Consider the following 13,153-nt stretch of genomic DNA (forward strand, 5'->3'; position numbering starts at 1 on the left):
TGCAAAACAGAGCCCCAGGACTGTACGCCAATCGGCGTTAGGCGGTCCTGGGGCTGCCGCCGCGGCCACGCCCATTGGCGTGACGCGGTCAGCAGAAGGTTAAGCCATGCCCCAGCCACACCCCTGTTCACACCCCCACCACGCCCCTAGTAATGCATGCCATAAATATTTCATAAGAAAAATGTGTTGATTTATAATTCAAACCACACTGGTCCTTTCTATCCTGGTTCATTTTCCTTCATATTAACATTGTAAAATTAGTAATATATCAATTTAAAGGATGGGAATAAAATTTAGAATCAAATCAAACACATTTTTAGTAGAAATAGATATATATTTACATAGAAAGAGGGACAAAGTCCTGAAAGAGGGACTAATGGGAGGGAAAGACAGACAGGGCTCCCAAAAAGGGACTGTCCCTCCGAAAGAGGGACAGTTGGGAGCTATGCATACATGCAGACTCACAAGCTGTGTGGAAAGCAGTGCTGGGCCGAAATTACGCATTAGCGTAATTACGCATCGTAATTCACTACAAATGCACCGTAAGCGTTACGTGTAAGGTTACGGTATTACGCGTAATTAATTACGCGTAGACCGTAGGGTTACGTTTTACGCGTAACAAATTACGCGTAAGACAGTAAACTCCCATTGAAATTACACAGTCTGTCGTAATCGCGTAATATTACGCTCCCGTATAATATAAAAAAGCCGCCGACTTTAAGGGTTAATAGCAAAGCCCCCTTAAGTGCTAAGAGCCTCAAATTTGGAAAATATATTAAGGAGATCAGAAGGAATAAGAGGAAATTTTTTTTTTTCAAAAAGACCTTATAGTTTTTGAGAAAATCGATGTTAAAGTTTCAAAGGAAAAATATATACATTTAAAAACCCGCCGACTTTAACGGTTAATAGCAAAGCCTGCTTAAAATTTAGGAACACCAAATTCACAGGGTATATTAAGGGGATCAGTGGGAATAAGAGGAAAAATTTTTTTTTCAAAAAGACCTTATAGTTTTTGAGAAAATCGATATTTAAGTTTCAAGGGCGAAAATGTCTTTTAAATGCGGAAAATGTCAGTTTTTTTTGCACAGGTAACAATAGTGTTTTATTTTCATAGATTCCCCTAAGTGGGAAGAGTTTTACTTAGTTCGTTCTGAGTGTGGGAAATATAAAAAAAAAACGACGTGGGGTCCCCCCTCCCAGACCTCTTTAACCCCTTGTCCCCCATGCAGACTGGGATAGCCAGAATGCGGAGCACCGGCCGCGTGGGGCTCCGCACCCTGACTATACCAGCCCGCATGGTCCATGGATTGGGGGGTCTCGGAAGGGGAGGGGCAGCCAAGCTTTCCCCTCCCCCTCCGAGCCCTTGTCCAATCCAAGGACAAGGGGCTCTTCTCCACCTCCGATGGGCGGTGGAGGTGGAGGCCGCGATTTCCTGGGGAGGGGTTCATGGTGGCATCTGGGAGTCCCCTTTAAAAAGGGGTCCCCCAGATGCCCACCCCCCTCCCAGGAGAAATGAGTATAGAGGTACTTGTACCCCTTACCCATTTCCTTTAAAAGTTAAAAGTAAATAAACACACAAACACATAGAAAAAGTATTTTAATTGAACAAAAAACATAACCACGAAAAAAGTCCTTTAATATTCTTAATTAACCATTAATACTTACCTGTCCCTTTAAAAGCCAGTTCCCACGCAATATCCTCGGAAATATACTAATCAGTTACAATGTAACAAAGTTATTACAATGTAACAACTTTGTTACATTGTAACTACGCCGCACCCGACGTCACTCACCGCCGCCGCCGCCGCGTCTGTGCTGCAGGACCCGACAGAGCTCTGAGCTATAGCTCAGAGCTCTCTAAGCATCTTTGTATTTGGGCTCCAAGGAGCCCCATTGGTCCTTAGCAGACCAATGGGGTTTCTTCTGATTTGAAGGAACCCCATTGGTCTGCTAAGGACCAATGGGGCTCCTTGGAGCCCAAATACAAAGATGCTTTCGAGAGCTCTGAGCTAATATAGCTCAGAGCTCTGTCGGGTGAAGGGACACTAAGTCTCCGCCGGCTCCGCTGCCCTCCCCGCCTCTCCCACATGTCACCTATATACATGCTGGCACCCATGGGTGCCAGCATGTATATGAGTGACAGGTGTGGGCGGAGTGGACGGCGGGAGCCGGCGGGGACTAGCGTGTATGCGGCGGCCGGCGGGTGAGCGGCGAGTGACGTCGGGTGCGGTGGTGTTACAAAGTAACAAAGTTGTTACATTGTAATAACTTTGTTGCATTGTAACTGATTAGTATATTTCCGAGGATATTGCGTGGGAACTGGTTTTTAAAGGGACAGGTAAGTATTAATGGTTAATTAAGAATATTAAAGGACTTTTTTCGTGGTTATGTTTTTTGTTCAATTAAAATACTTTTTCTATGTGTTTGTGTGTTTATTTACTTTTAACTCTTAAAGGAAATGGGTAAGGGGTACAAGTACCTCTATACTCATTTCTCCTGGGAGGGGGGTGGGCATCTGGGGGACCCCTTTTTAAAGGGAACTCCCAGATGCCACCATGAACCCCTCCTCAGGAAATCGCGGCCTCCACCTCCACCGCCCATCGGAGGTGGAGAAGAGCCCCTTGTCCTTGGATTGGACAAGGGCTCGGAGGGGGAGGGGAAAGCTTGGCTGCCCCTCCCCTTCCGAGACCCCCCAATCCATGGACCATGCGGGCTGGTATAGTCAGGGTGCGGAGCCCCACGCGGCCGGTGCTCCGCATTCTGGCTATCCCAGTCTGCATGGGGGACAAGGGGTTAAAGAGGTCTGGGAGGGGGGACCCCACGTCGGTTTTTTTTTATATTTCCCACACTCAGAACGAAGTAAGTAAAACTCTTCCCAATTGGGGAAATCTATGAAAATAAAACACTATTGTTACCTGTGCAAAAAAAACTGACATTTTCCGCATTTAAAAGACATTTTCGACCTTGAAACTTAAAAATCGATTTTCTCAAAAACTATAAGGTCTTTTTGAAAAAAAAATTTTTCCTCTTATTCCCACTGATCCCCTTAATATACCCTGTGAATTTGGTGTTCCTAAATTTTAAGCAGGCTTTGCTATTAACCGTTAAAGTCGGCGGGTTTTTAAATGTATATATTTTTCCTTTGAAACTTTAACATCGATTTTCTCAAAAACTATAAGGTCTTTTTGAAAAAAAATTTTTCCTCTTATTCCTTCTGATCTCCTTAATATATTCTCCAAATTTGAGGCTCTTAGCACTTAAGTGGGCTTTGCTATTAACCCTTAAAGTCGGCGGCTACCTAACATTGATCCATGCGTCAACTTTTCCGCTTGGCAGCATGACCTTACGCATTAATTGCTAGTAGGATTTTACGCGTAAGCCTATAACGTAATAACCTGAATTACGGTATACTTACGCGTAATTGCGTAAGTGCTATGCGTAATTATAGACATGTACCGAAATTGAATGTCTATGCCGTAAGCGTAATTTCGTAATGCGTAATAGCGTAAAATTACGCGTAATGATCCGTAAGCGTAGCTTTCTCCATTACGACCAGCACTGGTGGAAAGTGCTCAAGGCTGCCACCAACTACAAGCCCTCCCCCGCAGCACGCAACACCGAGCGCCGAGCTTGCCCAGAGTCTCAGTGACCCCCCCCGCCTCTAAAGCCCCGGGACCAAACTCGCCCCCTCCACCGGTAAACGAGGCTGATGTTCTGTTGCACCTGTTAAGGATCAATGTCAGGAAAGCCTCTGGCCCGGACGGTGTGTCACCAGCCGCGTACGTTAAAAAAGGGCGCCGGGAAAAAAGGGCGCAGGGTTTTAAACGATAATCATGAATAACGTTTAAAAAAAAATTGTGCTATATTTCGTTTAAAAATAATGTTTTATAAAGTTACAAATCATTAAATAATGTGTATGAAATCGGCAATTTTAAAAACGTTAATCTTCCCTGTTTAAAAAGTGAAATTTATAATAACGTTTTATAAAACATTAATAAGAATTTTACTAAAGCTATACCTAACCCTACTCTCGCACAGAACCCTCCCTGTACCTACCCCTAACCCCTAGACCCCCCTGTTGGTGCCTAAACCTAAGACCTTCCTGTTGATGCCTAAACCTAAGACCCCCCTGTTGGTGCCTAAACCTAAGACCCCCCTGGTGGTGCCTAAAACTAAGACCCCCCTGTTGGTGCCTAAACCTAAGACCCCCCTGGTGGTGCCTAAACCTAAGACCCCCCTGGTGGTGCCTAAATCTAAGACCCCCCTGGTGGTGCCTAAACCTAAGACCCCCCTGGTGGTGCCTAAACCTAAGACCCCCCTGGTGGTGCCTAAACCTAAGACCCCCCTGGTGGTGCCTAAACCTAAGACCCTCCTTGTGATGCCTAAACGTAAGACTCCCCTGTGATAAGCATTAATAAGGTTTTAAAAAAAAATATGGTGCGGTTTTTCGTTTAAAAATGTTTAAAAACAAAAAAAATTGTACAGTTTTTCGTTTAAAAGAAATGTTTTAAAAAAATATTGTACTGTTTTTCGTTTAAAAATAATGTTTAAAAAATTATAAATCATTAAATAATGGGTAATCATGAGAAGCAGTTATAAAACATTATTTTTCTCCGGCGCCCTTTTTTCCTGTTGGGCGCCCATTAAACGATATTTATTATGGGAGTGAATGGCGGCGCCCTTTTTGTCCACCTGCCTCATGCGCCCAAATTTCCTGCTTCCTCACCAGCCTGCCTGAAAACTAGTGCACGACAGCTCACCCCTATTCTTTCCTCCATCTTCAACAAGTCCCTTCAGAGCGGTAAAGTCCCCGCTTGCTTCAAGAGGTCCACCATCATCCCTGTCCCCAAAAAGCAGGGTGTCACCGACCTCAATAACTTCAGGCCCGTGGCACTTACATCAGTCATCGTGAAAGTGCTTGAAAGTATGGTGCTCCCCCTCCTCAAGCTTACCACTGAGGCCCTGCTGGATCAGCATCAGTTCGCATACAGAGCAAACAGGTCCACCGATGACGCCATCAATATCTGCTTGGAGCTCATCCAGGATCACCTAGACAAACCCAGCACGTATGCCAGGATCCTCCTTCTGGACTTCAGCTCAGCGTTCAATACCATCAGCCCCAAAATACTTCAGGAGAACCTTGCCGCACTCGGGGTTCACCCCACTCTACGCCTGTGGATCACAGACTTCCTCACCAACAGATCCCAGGTCGTTAAGCTAGGCACCATCTCCTCTCAACCTCGGATTACAAATACAGGAGCACCTCAAGGGTGCGTCCTGTCGCCGTTCCTGTTCTCCCTGTACACGAACACCTGCAGATCCACAGCGGACTCCGTCAAAGTGATCAAATTCGCCGACGACACCACCATTGTCGGCCTCATCACTAAAAATGATGAGGAAGCGTACCGCCACCAGGTTGAGAGCATCTGCCACTGGTGCAGGGAGAACGGTTTGGTCCTAAACACGGCTAAAACCGTTGAGGTGATTGTTGATTTTAGGAAGCACGCCAACGCCCCTCCTCCAATCCTTATTGATGACAAAGAAGTTGAAAGAGTTCCCTGTGTCCGACTTCTGGGCACAACCATCTCCAATGACCTGAAGTGGAAGGCCAACACCTCCACCGTCCAGAGGAAAGCCCAGCAGAGGTTATTCTTTCTCCGCCAACTGAAGAAGTTCGGCATGTCCCCAAAACTTCTGACCAGCTTCTACTCCGCTACAATTGAATCTGTCCTCTGCTCTTCCATCCTAGTCTGGTATGCCGGCTCCTCCGCCAGCGACAGATACAAACTGCAGAGAGTCATCAGATTAGCGGAGAGAATTATCAGAAAACCGCTACCCACTCTGGACCTCCTCTACCACTCAAGGCTGTGCTCCAGAGCTTTGAGGATTGCAAATGACCCCTCACACCCAGGCAACCGGTTTTTCAGCCAGCTACCTTTGGGCCGGAGGTATCGGTCCATCTACACCAGGACCACTAGACACAGGAACAGCTTCTTCCCCTCAGCTGTCAACTCACTGAACTATCTCCACGCACTCCCCACAACGTGACCATACTGTTGCCGCTGCACATACACATAGCTGCGCTAAAGCCCAGCGATAATTTTTGGAGTGTTTTGAAATGATGCAAAATCTGAGTGTTTTTTGTATGCTTTTCTCTGTATGTAATGTGTGATATAATGTTGATTCTGAGTAACTGCGTAGTCACAGCTTGCACACTCAGCTCTGTGCCTGTGAATGGAGCTGCACTGCGCAGACTCGGCTCTCCAGGCTCTGTGTGTCAGGCTGGGCGGAGTCACACATTCCTTCTCTATTGACGTTACAGCAGAGCGTGCCGTGAATCTCATTTGCATACCCACAATGCATTCCGCAGCTCACAGGACTTCTCAGGTGTTAGTTTATTGGCTGTATAATGAATCTAATTCCTTATTTCCCCCCTTTGTGGCCAGTTGGGATTTCTTTCCCCATTTGTATCAGTATGAGGCTGTGTAGAGCATGTCGCCCTCAGAGGGTTGCAGAGTGCGGCGGGTCTGGCAGCCTGGGATACTGAAAACGTTCAGGTCAATCCAGATGGCAACTAATCGTTGCTAGGATTTATAAACCTGTAATTTTTGGAATGCCCAGCACTGCAGAGGCTGGGCATATACGGGAGGTTAAAGGAAAGAGCTGATGGTGATTAGAGATGGGAAGTTCGGATCTTTTCAATGATCCGGATGATTCGAATCGGATCATTGAAGAGATCCGGATCTTTGATCCGAATCTCGGATCATTTTACTACTGGAAGCATTCGGGGGTGAAATGAACAGCAGGACAGGTCTGTGGACAGGAGAAGGGGAGGGGGATGGACACACAGAGAAGGGGAGAAGATGGACAGAGGGCAGGGAGTGGACAGAGATGAGAGGAGGGACGAGCAGAGAGCAGAAATGTTTGCACACAATACCCACATGCTGAAGTCATATGCTTTATGTCATATATTTCACCTATATGTTCATCTGTACACTTTGAAAGAAAAGGTCGCACAGTGAAAGAAAGCATTCCCAGAAGATAAGTGCAGCTGTTTAGTGCCGAGTGCAGGAGGATTATATTGCCTTTCAATCACACTGTCTGCAAAGTTACTGAGCTGTGCTGAGCCAAAAGCTTCCCATGTGATCACTGTGCAGCACTACGGAACAGACAGCCTATAATGGGCAGCACATTGCAGCCAGTATGTGTGCTCTACACATATCTGGCAGTGGCACCCATGTCCCCTCTCTCTCATCTACCTGTCTCCCTGCAAGGCTGCCTCCCATACAACAGAGCGATCCCTGCTTCCAGGACCCCGCTGCCCGCTGAGAGGGGGCGTGTCGCTCCTGGCCCCGCCCCTTTTGCGATCCGAATCGTTCATTTTGATGATTCGGATGATCGACTCATAAAATAGATTCGGATCAAAGATCCGAATCGTTCATGATCCGGACAACACTAATGGTGATATAATTCACAAAGGTAAATTTGTGGAATTACACTTTTTATCAATGTTACGCAAATGATTCAATTTTAAACAAATACAATATATTTCATCTCGGGGCTCTGCTAGATGGTGCAGGCTCCTCCCCCAGCAGCTGAGGACAGACATGGCGGCACACAGTAGAGATGGGAAGTTCGGATCTTTTCAATGATCCGGATGATTCGAATCGGATCATTGAAAAGATCCGGATCTTTGATCCGAATCTCGGATCATTTTACTACCGAAGCATTCGGGGTGAAATGACTAGCAGGACAGGTCTTTCCCTGCTGTGGACAGGAGAAGGGGAGGGAGTGGACACACAGAGAAGGGGAGAAGATGGACAGAGGGCAGGGAGTGGACAGAGATGGGAGGAGGGACGAGCAGAGAGCAGAAATGTTTGCACACAATACCCACATGCTGCAATCATATGCTTTACATGTATTTCACCTATATGCTCATCTGTACACTTTGACTGCAAACGTCACACAGTGAAGGAAAGCATTCCCAGAAGATAAGTGCAGCTGTTTAGTGCCGAGTGCAGGAGGATCATATTACGCTGCAATCACAGTGCCTGCAAAGTTACTGAGCTGTGCTGAGCCAAAAGCTTCCAATGTGATCACTGTGCAGCACTACAGAACAGCCAGCCTATAATGGGCAGCACATTGCAGCCAGTATGTGTGCTCTACACATATCTGGCAGTGGCACACATGTCCCCCCTCTCTCATCTACCTGTCTCCCTGCAAGGCTGCCTCCCATCCAACAGAGCGATCCATCTCTGCTCTGCTTCCAGGACCCCGCTGCCCGCTGAGAGGGGGCGTGTCGCTTCTGGCCCCGCCCCTTTTGCGATCCGAATCGTTCATTTTGATGATTCGGATGATCGACTCATAAAATAGATTCGGATCAAAGATCCGAATCGTTCATGATCCGGACAACACTAGCACACAGTGCTGAGCCCAGCAGATCTCTCTCTCCAGTGCTGCTGCTGCTCATTCCACACCAACTGCCGGTGTCATGTCAGCTATTGCAGCCTCTCAGATTTTGCAGCCCCGCATGCGCAATAGGAGCCTGCGCCCCATTACATTGTGCAGCCACGTGTGAAACGTCCTAAATATCTCCGCTTCCGCACCACGTACACCCCCGACATTTTCAGGGGAGGGAGGGGACCCCCACATCTAGCTCTGTGCCGAATTGCAGCCCCCGAGCCCCGCTGGTTCCCGAGACTGATTGCAGCAAACCTATCTCGGGAACTAGCGGGGCTCGGGGGCTGCAATTCGACACAGAGCTGGATCTGGGGGTCCCCTCCCTCCCCTGAAAATTTCGGGAGTGTACGTGGTGCGGAAGCGGAGATATTTCAGCTAAATAATGTCTAACTTCCCACTGAGCATGCGCGATACTCAGTGAGGAAGGCTGCTTCCGGGCTGCAATATCTGACATTACACCGGGACCCCCCCACGTTAACCCCCTCAGCTCCCCCTGTAAGCCCTAACGGAAGACAAGGGACATTAACCCTCTCAGCTCCCCCTGTAAGCCCTGACGGAAGACAAGGGACATTAACCCTCTCGGCTCCCCCTGTAAGCCGTGACGGAAGACAAGGGACATTAACCCTCTCAGCTCCCCCTGTAAGCCGTGACAGAAGACAAGGGACACAGGGGCGTAACTAGAAATCACTGGGCCCCCCCGCGAATATTTGGATGCCCCCCCCCCCCCCCCCCCATAGGTGCCAAATAATCGTAATGGGGCAGCGTTTCACTGTAAATTAATTGTAAAGTGGGCAGCATTTTACCAGACAATCGTAATGTGGGCCAGAAAATCGTAATGTGGGCAGCAGACACCAGAAAATCGTAATGTGGGCAGCAGTGACCAGAAAATCGCAATGTGGGCAGCAGACACCTGAAAATCGTAATGTGGGCAGCAGACACCTGAAAATCGTAATGTGGGCAGCAGACACCTGAAAATCGCAATGTGGGCAGCAGACACCTGAAAATCGTAATGAGGGCAGCAGACACCTGAAAATCGTAATGTGGGCAGCAGGCACCAGAAAATCGTAATGTGGGCAGCAGACACCAGAAAATCGTAATGTGGGCAGCAGTGACCAGAAAATCACAATGTAGGCAGCAGACACCTGAAAATCGTAATGTGGGCAGCAGACACCTGAAAATCGTAATGTGGGCAGCAGTGACCAGAAAATCACAATGTAGGCAGCAGACACCTGAAAATCGTAATGTGGGCAGCAGACACCTGAAAATCGTAATGTGGGCAGCAGGCACCAGAAAATCGTAATGTGGGCAGCAGACACCAGAAAATCGTAATGTGGGCAGCAGTGACCAGAAAATCACAATGTAGGCAGCAGACACCTGAAAATCATAATGTGGGCAGCAGACACCTGAAAATCGTAATGTGGGCAGCAGACACCAGAAAATCGTAATATGGGCAGCAGTGACCAGAAAATCGTAATGTGGGCAGCAGACACCTGAAAATCGTAATGTGGGCAGCAGACACCTGAAAATCCCCCTCCAGTGACGTCAGCCGCTAGAGCGAGAAGGCGGCGATGGAACGCAAGGAAGAAGGTATGTATCCCGCCGCCGCTGCTGCCCGCTGCCCACACACATTCACTAGCTGGAGGGGGGCGCAGAGGGGAGAGCTCCGAGGTGAGGGAGAGGGGGGAACTTCCCCTCTCCCCGCCGACTGTGGGCAAGGCTTTCCCCTCATGCTGCCACCCCTCCAGCCCCCAAAAAACGGCCCCGAGCGGGCCCCAGGGGGGGGCCGGGCCCCCCCCCCCGGGCGCAGGCGCTGCAGGGCCTATTGCTAAGCCCCTGAAGGGACATTAACCCTCTCAGCTCTACCTGTAAGCCCTGACGGAAGACAAGGGACATTAACCCTCTCAGCTCCCCCTGTAAGCCGTGACAGAAGACAAGGGACATTAACCCTCTCAGCTCCCCCTGTAAGCTGTGACAGAAGACAAGGAACATTAACCCTCTCAGCTCCCCCTGTAAGCCCTGACGGAAGACAAGGGACATTAACCCTCTCAGCTCCCCCTGTAAGCCCTGACGGAAGACAAGGGACATTAACCCTCTCAGCTCCCCCTGTAAGCTGCTGTGACAGAAGACAAGGGACATTAACCATCTCAGCTCCCCCTGTAAGCCGTGACAAAAGACAAGGGACATTAACCCTCTCAGCTTCCCCTGTAAGCCGTGACAGAAGACAAGGGACATTAACCCTCTCAGCTCCCCCTGTAAGCCCTGACAGAAGACAAGGGACATTAACCCTCTCAGCTCCACCTGTAAGCCGTGACAGAAGACAGGGACATTAACCCTCTCAGCTCCCCCTGTAAGCCGTGACGGAAGACAAGGGACATTAACCCTCTCAGCTCCCCCTGTAAGCCGTGACGGAAGACAAGGGACATTAACCCTCTCGGCTCCCCCTGTAAGCCGTGACAGAAGACAAGGGACATTAACCCTCTCAGCTCCCCCTGTAAGTCCTGACAGAAGACAAGGGACATTAACCCTCTCAGCTCCCCCTATAAGCCGTGACGGAAGACAAGGGACATTAACCCTCTCAGCTCCCCCTGTAAGTCCTGACAGAAGACAAGGGACATTAACCCTCTCAGCTCCCCCTGTAAGTCCTGACAGAAGACAAGGGACATTAACCCTCTCAGCTCCCCCTGTAAGCCGTGACAGAAGACAAGGGACATTAACCCTCTCAGCTCCCCCTGTAAGCCGTGACGGAAGACAAGGGTCATTAACCCTTTCAGCTCCCCCCATAATCGTGTATAGAGGAGGTGGCATTAACCACTTCAGCTCCCTCTATAATCCCTGAAAGAAAAGGGGGTACATTAAACCAATCCAAAAAAAGAAGGGAATAGGGGGTTGGGATATGTAGTCCTTAGGGTGTGGGGTTTTTATTTAGATTCTTCCTCTGGAACCCCATTATTTTTGTCTTCTTTGGGTTGATGGGCAGTGCCCATGTGGTGCAGAAACTCTCCAGTACTGCCAGGCTATCCTGTAGCCCTTTCTCTGTTGGGGAGAGCAGCACAAGGTCATCTGCATACAGCAGGAACTTCACCTCACGGTCATGCAGGAGGAGGCCTGGAGCTGGGGAGGATTCCAGGGCTACAGCCAGTTGGTTAAAGATACACTGGAGTGTCCAAAAATACAGCTTTTTATTGCAAAAAGCTGTTCACCATGATTGCCCTAACTAAAACGCTGCATCCCTGCAGCTGAAATCTAACTAAATCCCCTCAAGCTCCCCTTGCAATATCCACGACTAGAGATGTCGCGAACCTCCGATTTTTGGTTCATTGTTCGCGAACTTCCACGGAAAGTTCGGTTCGCGTAAAAGTTTGGGGAGGCGAACTTTGCAAAATAGAAAAAATGATGCTGGCCACAAAAGTGATGGAAAAGATGTTTCAAGGGGTCTAACACCTGGAGGGGGGCATGGCGGAGTGGGATACATGCCAAAAGTCCCGGGGAAAAATCTGGATGTGACGCAAAGCAGCGTTTTAAGGGCAGAAATCACATTGAATGCTAAATTGCAGGCCTAAAGTGCTTTCAAAAATCTTGCATGTGTATACATCAATCAGGGAGTGTAATTAGAGTACTGCTTCACACTGACACACCAAACTCACTGTGTAACGCACCGCAAGCAGCTGTTTGCGTAGTGACGGCCGTGCTGGACTGGTGCGCAACATGGCCAGAGTGCAGGCCGTGGCAGTTTTCCAGCCCATATGGTCGCCGGGCTGTGGTAACTCAATGATAGAACAACAGTGACTGTCCAGCCGATCAAATTTGGTCTGTCCACAATGAAGCAACAACCTTATTATCTTCTTGTATGTTGGTAGGCATAGGTAGGAGTCCCAGTATAGGTAGGTAGGTAGGCATAGGTAGGAGTTCCAGTATAGGTAGGTAGGCATAGGTAGGTGCCTCAGTAGTTAGCTAGGCATAGGTAGGAGACCCAGTATAGGTAGGTAGGCATAGGTAGGTGCCCCAGTAGTTAGGTAGGCATAGGTAGGAGTCCCAGTATAGGTAGGTAGGCATAGGTAGGTGCCTCAGTAGTTAGCTAGGCATAGGTAGGAGACCCAGTATAGGTAGGTAGGCATAGGTAGGTGCCCCAGTAGTTAGCTAGGCATAGGTAGGAGTCCCAGTATAGGTAGGTAGGCATAGGTAGGCGCCTCAGTAGTTAGCTAGGCATAGGTAGGAGACCCAGTATAGGTAGGTAGGCATAGGTAGGTGCCTCAGTAGTTAGCTAGGCATAGGTAGGAGACCCAGTATAGGAGGGTAGGCATAGGTAGGACCCCCAGTATAGGTAGATAGGCATAGGTAGGTGTCCCAGTAGTTAGCTAGGCATAGGTAGGAGACCCAGTATAGGTAGGTAGGTGCCTCAGTAGTTAGCTAGGCATAGGTAGGAGACCCAGTATAGGTAGGTAGGCATAGGTAGGTGTCCCAGTAGTTAGCTAGGCATAGGTAGGAGACCCAGTATAGGTAGGTAGGCATAGTTAGGAGTCCCAGTATAGGTAGGTAGGTGCCTCAGGTAGTTAGCTAGGCATAGGTAGGAGACCCAGTATAGGTAGGTAGGCATAGGTAGGAGTCCCAGTATAGGTAGGTAGGTATAGGTAGGTCCCCTAGTATAGGTAGGTAGGTGTCCCTGTATAGGTAAGTAGGTGCCCCAGTAGTTAGG

This window comes from Hyperolius riggenbachi, chromosome 2 (genome assembly GCF_040937935.1).
Source record: "Hyperolius riggenbachi isolate aHypRig1 chromosome 2, aHypRig1.pri, whole genome shotgun sequence".
Classification (NCBI taxonomy): domain Eukaryota; kingdom Metazoa; phylum Chordata; class Amphibia; order Anura; family Hyperoliidae; genus Hyperolius; species Hyperolius riggenbachi.